Here is a 7,818-nt window from a genome sequence, read left to right as displayed (position 1 = left end):
TTTTAAAAAAACTTTTAGGTTCGGGGGTACAAGTGAAGGTTTGTTACATAGGTAAACTCATGTCACAGGGTTTGTTGTACAGATTATTTCACCACCCAGGTACTAAGCCTGGTACCTAATTGTTATCTTTTCTGCTCCTCTCCCTCCTCCCACTCTCCACCCTCAAGTAGACCCCAGTGTCTGTTGTTTCCTTCTTTGTGTTCATATCTTTTCATCATTTAGCTCCTACTTGTAAGTGAGAACATGTGGTATTTGATATTCTTGCATTTCTTTGGGAAGAAGTTTTCCCCAGTCAGATGAGGGAACCTCCAGAGAGAACCCCTCTTGTGCTTGGTGATGATGGGGAAGGGGCTCAAGGAGAAACAAAGCGAAGGCTTCTAAGGCCTTCCAGTTTCCTTTAATCCAAAAGTGTTCAGCATGCCAGAGTGCTGTACTTTGGGGTATTGTTTTCTGTGCCCCAGCACTGGCAGACGTAGGTGTTCTGAACTCCCGTTTTCACTGCCCCTTGGGGCACAGGTTTGGCTGTTGTCCTGAGGTCTTTGTAGCAGGGGCTGCAGCTGGGAGTGCTGACCACACAGGGCCAGAGGTCTGGCTGTGCTAGCATTGCTCGCTGGTAACACCAGCAACCAAAGGGCAGGCTGCAGAGGGGTCAGCCTAACACCTGGTCAGGCCAAACAGAAGGCGCTAGGATGGCTGTGCTGGTTGTGAAGCTGATATTGACAAGGATCACTAAGTAAAATGGCCAGAAATGATCAAGACCAGTGATTTTACCTCTTGTCACTCTGAAGGACTTTGTGAATTTTTTTTTCTGAGAGGTTTTTCTCATGTGTAAAATTATATTATTAAGTATGCTTAACATGTTTCTTAATCTTTTGTTGATCAGAAGTCTGTATTACCACAACCAGAGGCTCAGATAAGTAGGAGTAAACCCCTGTTACCCCAGGGAGGAGGGATAATGCCAGCAAAAGACATATGTACTTTGACCAATGTGGTTTTATTGAGAAGAATGTACCATTTCTTTCAAGTTTTGAGAAATAATGAAAGGCTCTAACCCCTCACTTATAGGCCACAGGCCAAAGTAGAGAGAAGGTTTGCCAGTCTTTGGGGCCTGTCCCAAGACCAAGTCAAGTGAACTTCTTGACTGTGCTCTACCTTCACCGGGGTGTGTGCCTTTTCTGTCTGAATGTGTCAGTACTGGAGGGTTATCATGGGGCAGGAGTTCTGTGGGTCCACTCAGATTTCCTGCTGTACATCAGCATGTAGGCAGGACATAAGGACACTCATAAAGGGTACCTTCAGTAGAATCTGCGCACCTCTTTTTCTCATCATTTTGTGTCTGGTGATCGTAGCAACTTAGAGATTTCTGTGAAGAGAGCTTCAGTAGTCTGTTCTGTGAGAAGGAAGATGACCCTTATCTCACGGAGTGTGTTGAAGTTCTTACATCCCACTGAGGTACGCAAGAAGGACTTAATATTTTATATTTTTGAATAAAGAGAAGTAGTTATTGTCAGGAAAAGCAATAGGATAAAACTAATGGGGTTAGAAAATGTCATTGGTGTTATCGTGTTGAGTCCTCTGGCCATGCCAGGGCTCGAAGAAAGGAAATAATCAGATGTAATAATTGTGGGCTCTGGGAAACTGAGAGGACTTGGGGACTGGCTAGATAAGGAGGCTTGAAGAGTGAGGAAGTCAAAGAAAGAAGACAATCGAATGTCAAATCTGATTACAAAATGCAAATGGTGGAACTGTTGACTTGTAGCTGTGGGGTGGGAAGACTGGTGCCTGATGGGAAGGAGTGGATGTCCTCTCAGGGAGAGAGTGGGAGAAAATAGATTTTCCCTCAGAATTAATTTCCTTCCTTCCTTCCTTCCTTCCTTCCTTCCTTCCTTCCTTCCTCCTTCCTTCCGTTCCTTCCTTCCTTCTTCCTTCCCTCCTTCCCTTCCTCCCCCTCCCTCCCTCCCTCCCTCCCTCCTTCCTTCCTTCCTTCTTTTCCTTTTTCTTTTTCTTTTCTTTCTTTTTTTTTGAGACAGAGTCTACACTCTGTTGCCCAGGCTGGAGTGCAGTGGTGTGATCTCGGCTCCCTGCAACCTCTGCCTCCCAGGTTCAAGCGATTCTCCTGCCTCAGCTTCCCAAGTATGTGGGGCTACAGGCATGCACCACCACGCCCAGCTAAATTTTGTATTTTTAGTAGAGATGAGGTTTTGCCCTGTTGACCAGGCTGGTTGAACTCCTGACCTCAAGTGATCTGCTAGCCTCAGCCTCCCAAAGTGCTAGGATTACAGGTGTGAGCCACCGTGCCCAGTCGGGTGCACTAAAATTTCAGACTTCACTTATAATCTCATTATAATGAAGAATTTTTATTATCTATATTTACTTTGTAGCAGGAATAGGAAATCACACAAGTACATTGAAGTATTTTATTTTTTTTTTGAGATGAAGTCGCGCTCTTGTCGCCCAGGCTGGAGTGCAATGACACAATCTCCTGGGTTCACTGCAACCTCCGCCTCCTGGGTTCAAGTTATCTCCTCCCTCAGCCTCCCGAGTAGCTGGGATTACAGGCACCTGCCACCATGCTTGGCTAATTTTATGTTTTAGTAGAGATGGGTTTACCGTATTGGCCAGGCTGTTCTCGAACTCCTGACCTCAGGTTATCTGCCTGCCTCGGCCTCCCAAAACGTTGGGATTACAGGCATGACCCACTGTGCCTGGTCGGTTCCTTGATTTAAAAATAGTTTAGGTTAGACTTCAGATGGAAAAGTCAAGCAGTTGAAGGACAGAGGCATAGCTATAACCATATTGGTAATTGTGAGTATATGCGATATTTCCCCTGCCTTCTCCTTTTCCCTGGGGTAGAAGGGTGGGTAGGTCTTCAACTGGCCATGTCTGTGTCTGGGAAGGTGCTATTCCTGAGTGTCATAGTGTGTTCCTCTGCATCTCTGGACAAAGCACACGGCAGCTTCTCCCTTGAAGGGATGTGAACCAATTATCATCATGGGTAATCAGCTGACATCCAAGCATGGCAGGCAGCCTACAAGCTGCATTTCTTTGTGAAGCTGGGGAGGGATCTTGCTACTGCATCATTTGCTGACTGTGAATCAGCCACTGGGAAAAAAATGAAAGGTGTCAGAAGCAGATACTCAGAGCTGATTGTTGTAGGCCTGAGATCCTTCAAATTTTGGGAAGGGGGTAGTGATGAGCACGAATCGTGATGAAAGCTTGGAGTTCCTCCCAGTGGAAGAAAGGCATGTTTGAAAACATACACATCTCACACATTGCATATATTTTCATGGGGTTTGGTCATGGATTCCAGTGTAAGATCCTATTATGTAGGAACCTTTCTGGAACTGTGTATTCTTATTAGCTTTCAGAGGGCAGAAATGCTTTGTAAATCTCCATTCAGCTAAAATCAGTATGTTTTCTTTTTCTTTTTCCCTTTAAATAAACTTTATTTTTTTACAACAGTTTTAGGTTCATAGCAAAAGTGAGCGAAATACAGAGTTCCCATATTTTCCCTGTCCCCCTACCTGCCCTCAAATGCACAACCTCTCCCACTACCAACATCCCCCACCAGAGTGGTACATTTTTACAACTGATGAACCTACATTGATACATCATTACCCAAAGTCCATAGTTTACATTAGGGTTCACTCTTGGTATTGTACATTTTATGGGTTTTGACACATGTAAATGACATGTATTCATGATTTGAGTATCATATAGAATAGTTTCACTGCCCTAAAAATCCTCTGTGCCCTTCCTATTCATTCCTACTCCTCTTAGCAACCTCTAGCAATCACTCACCTTTTTATTGTCTGCACAGTTTTGCCTTTTCTGTATATACAGTTGTAAGTATACAGATATAACTATATCTGAAAAGGCGGTAATAAATATGTATCTAAGTTTCCTCCAGGCCTTCTATGCCTTGATAGTTCTTTTCTTTTTAGCACTGTAAATATTCAATTGTCTGGATGTCCCACAGTTTATTATCCATTCACTTATGAAGGGCATCTTGGTTGCTTCCAGTTTTGGCAATTGTGAATAAAGTTGCTATAAACATCCATGTGCAGATTTTTGTGTGGACATAAGTTTTCAACTCATTTGGGTAAATACTAAGGATTGCAATTGCTGGACTGTATGATAAGAAATATTTAGTTTTGTAAGAAGCTGTCAAACTGTGTTGCAAATGTCTATACCCTTTTGCATTCCTACCAGCCATGATTGAAGAGTTCCTGTTGCTCCACGCATTTGGTGTTGTCAGGATTCTGGATTTTGGCCATGCTAATAGGTGTGTAGTGGTATCTCATTGTTTCAATTTGTAGTTTTCTGATGACATGTGAAGCAGAGCATCTTTTCTTGTGCTTTTTTTCCATCTGTGTATCTTTCCATCTGTATTTCCATCTTTGGTAATACAGCTAGCTGTTCAGATCTTCTGCTGATTTTTAAATTGGGTTCTTCTTCTTTTTTTTTGTGGGGGGGGGGGGACAGAATCTCGCTCTGTCACCCAGGCTGGAGAGTAGTGGCATGATTGGGCTCACTGCACCTCCACCTCCTGTGTTCAAGCGATTCCTCGCCTCTGCTCCCAAGTAGCTGGGACTCCAGGCACATGCCACCATACCTAGTTAATTTTTGTATTTTTAGTAGAGATGTGGTTTCACCATTTTGGCCAGGATGGTCTTTATCTCTTGACTCATGATCTACACTCTCGGCCTCCTAAAGTTCTGGGATTACAGGCGTGAGCCACCGCATTCGGCCTGGTTCTTCATTTTCTTACTGTTGAGTTTTAAGAGTTATTGGTGTATTTTGGATAACAACTTTTTATCAAATACGTCTTTTGCAAACATTTTCTGCCAGTCTGTAGCTGGTATTCTAATATCTTGATACTGTTTTCAGCAGAATAGAAGTTTTTACTTTTAATGAATTCCAGCTTATCAATTATTTCTTTCATAGATCATGCCCTGGTATTACATCTAAAAAGTCATAACTATATCTCAGGTCATTTAGATGTTATAGCTATCTTTAGGAGTTTTGTAGTTTTGTGCTTTACATTTAGGCCTATGATCTGAATTTTGAGTTAATTTTTGTGGAGGGTGTAAAGTCTATCTAGATTCATTTTTTCACATGTAGATGTCCAGTTGTTTCATATATTAACAAGCTTTATCCATTGTACTGCCTTGCTCCTTTGTGAAAGATCAATTGACTATATTATATGTCAGTTGATTTCTGGCTCTCTATCTGTTTCATCGATCTATTTGCTATTCTTTTTCAATAACACACTGTCTTGGTTACTGTAGCTTTACAGTAAGTCTTGAAGTTGGGTAGTGTCAGTCATCAAACTTTGTTCTTTTTTCAGTAATGTTGGCTATTCTAGTTCTCTTGTCCCTCCAAATAAAGTTAGAATCAGTTTGTTGATACCTATAAAATAACTTCACGGGATGTTGGTTGGAATTGTGCTGAATCTATAGATTAAGTTGGAAAGAACTGATGTCTTAACAATATTGAGATTCCCTATCCATAAACATGCAATATCTCTACATTTATTTAGTTCTTTGACTTCTTTCACCAGAGTTTTGTAGTTTTCCTCATAGATCTTATATAAATTTTGTAGGTTTAGACCTAAAGTATTTCATTTTGGGGGTGGTGCTAATATAAATGATATTGTAAATTAACTTCAAATTCTACTTGTTTATTTCTGGTATATAGAAAAGTGATTGGCTTTTGTATGTTAGCTTGTATCTTGCAATCTTGCTGTAATTGTTTATTAGTTGAAGGAGTTTTAAAAATCAATTATTTCAGAGTCTATGTAGACAATAATGTCGAAGTCATGTGAACAAAGACAGTGTATTCTTCCTTCCCAATGTGCATACTTTTATTTTCTCATCTTATTGCATTAGCTAGGATGTTCTCGTTTATATTGAAAAGAAGTGGTGAGAGGGAACATCATTGCCTTATTCCTGCTTTTTGTGGGAAAGCTTTTAATTTGTTACCATTAAGTGTGATGTTAGCTGTAGGTTTTTTTTGTAAATGTTCTTTATCAAGTTGAGGAAGTTTCCTCTATCACTATTCCCTCACACTTTTTATTATGAATCGATGTTAGATTTTGTCAAATTTTTTTGCACCTGTTGATATGATATGTGATTTTCTCCTTTAGCCTGTTGATATGATATATGATGGATTACATTATTTAATTATCAAACATTGCACTAGCCTTGCATACCTAGGATAAATGCCACTTAGTTGTAACATGTAGTTCTTTTTATACTTGTTGGATTTGATTTGCTAATATTTGTTGAGGATTGCATCTATATTCATGAGAGATATTGATCGATAGTTTCTTTAAAGTCTTTTTGATTTTGCAATTAGGGTAATGCTGGCCTTTATTAACAATGAGTTAAGACATAGTCCCTCTCTTCTGTCTTCTGAAAGAGATTGTAGAGAATCAGTATAATTTTCTTCCTTAAATGTTTGGAGGAATTTACCAGTGAACCCATCTGGGCCTTGTGTGCTTTTTGTTTTGTAAGGTTATTAAAATTGATTCAATTCCTTTAATAGATAAAGACCTATTCAGATTGTTTCTTCTTGTGTGAGTTTTGGGCAGATTGTGTCTTTAAAAAATTAGCCTGTTTTGGCCGGACGCGGTGGCTCAAGCCTGTAATCCCAGCACTTTGGGAGGCCAGACAGGCGAATCACGAGGTCAGGAGATCGAGAGCATCTGGGCTAATACGGTGAAACCCCGTCTCTACTAAAAATACAGAAACAAAAACTAGCCGGGCGAGGTGGCGCCTGTAGTCCCAGCTACTAGGGAGGCTGAGGCAGGAGAATGTGTAAACCCGGAGGCGGAGCTTGCAGTGAGCTGAGATCAGGCCACTGCACTCCAGCCCGGGTGACAGAGTGAGACTCCATCTCAAAAAAAAAAAAAAATTAGCCTGTTTCATCTAGGTTATTAAATTTGCGGGCATAGAGTTGTTCATAATTTCCTTTATTATCGTTTCAATGTCCATGGGATCTGTACTGATGTCCTGTCTTCTTTTTTTTCTTTTCTTTCTTTTTTTTTCTAGGAAGTACAATATGGCCAAGAAATTTAATGCATTAAATTTGAAGGAACATAAGAAGTAATTAACAGATTTACATTAGAACACTTAGTACCCTCTTTCAGAAAGAAACAGATTCAGTAGGCATGGTATTTAAAAGGACAATTATAAACTTGAACTGCGTGATAAAAACAGGGTTATGTAAATATCATAATTATCTCATGTCAAGTGAACAAATCTCCAGGGACAAATTCACAAACAAAAAAAAGAAGAGAGATCTATACATCAAATCGACAATGGAAATCCTTAAATTCTATAGTTCTTTCTGCTGGCCTGATGACAAGAGCCTGGCCTGTTAAATTGTAGAAATTACAAGGCAGCAGAAATCATTTTTGATACTAGTGATTTGTGTCACCTCTTTTTTTCTTAGTTAGCCTGGCTAGAGGCTTATTCATTTTCATCTTTTCAAGGAAATAGCTTTTGGTTTCGTTGACATTCTCTATGATTTCCTGTTTTCAGTGTTATTGATTTTGCTCTATTTTTTATTCTTTCTTGGATTTAATTTGCTCTTTTTTTCTAGTTTCCTAAGGTATATAGCTTGATTATTATTTTATATCTTTTTTTTCCTTTTTAATACATGCATTCAATGCTGTAAATTTTCCTCTAAGTACTGCTTTCACTGCATACCACAAATTTTGATATGTTTTATTTCTATTTCACTTAGTTCCAAATATTTTTAAACTCTTGAGATTTATTCTTTGACCCATGCATTATTTGGAAGTGTGTTGCT

This window comes from Rhinopithecus roxellana, chromosome 16 (genome assembly GCF_007565055.1).
Source record: "Rhinopithecus roxellana isolate Shanxi Qingling chromosome 16, ASM756505v1, whole genome shotgun sequence".
NCBI classification, from domain to species: domain Eukaryota; kingdom Metazoa; phylum Chordata; class Mammalia; order Primates; family Cercopithecidae; genus Rhinopithecus; species Rhinopithecus roxellana.
The sequence above is the reverse complement of the archived record's forward strand: the minus strand, read 5'-3'. Positions refer to the sequence as shown.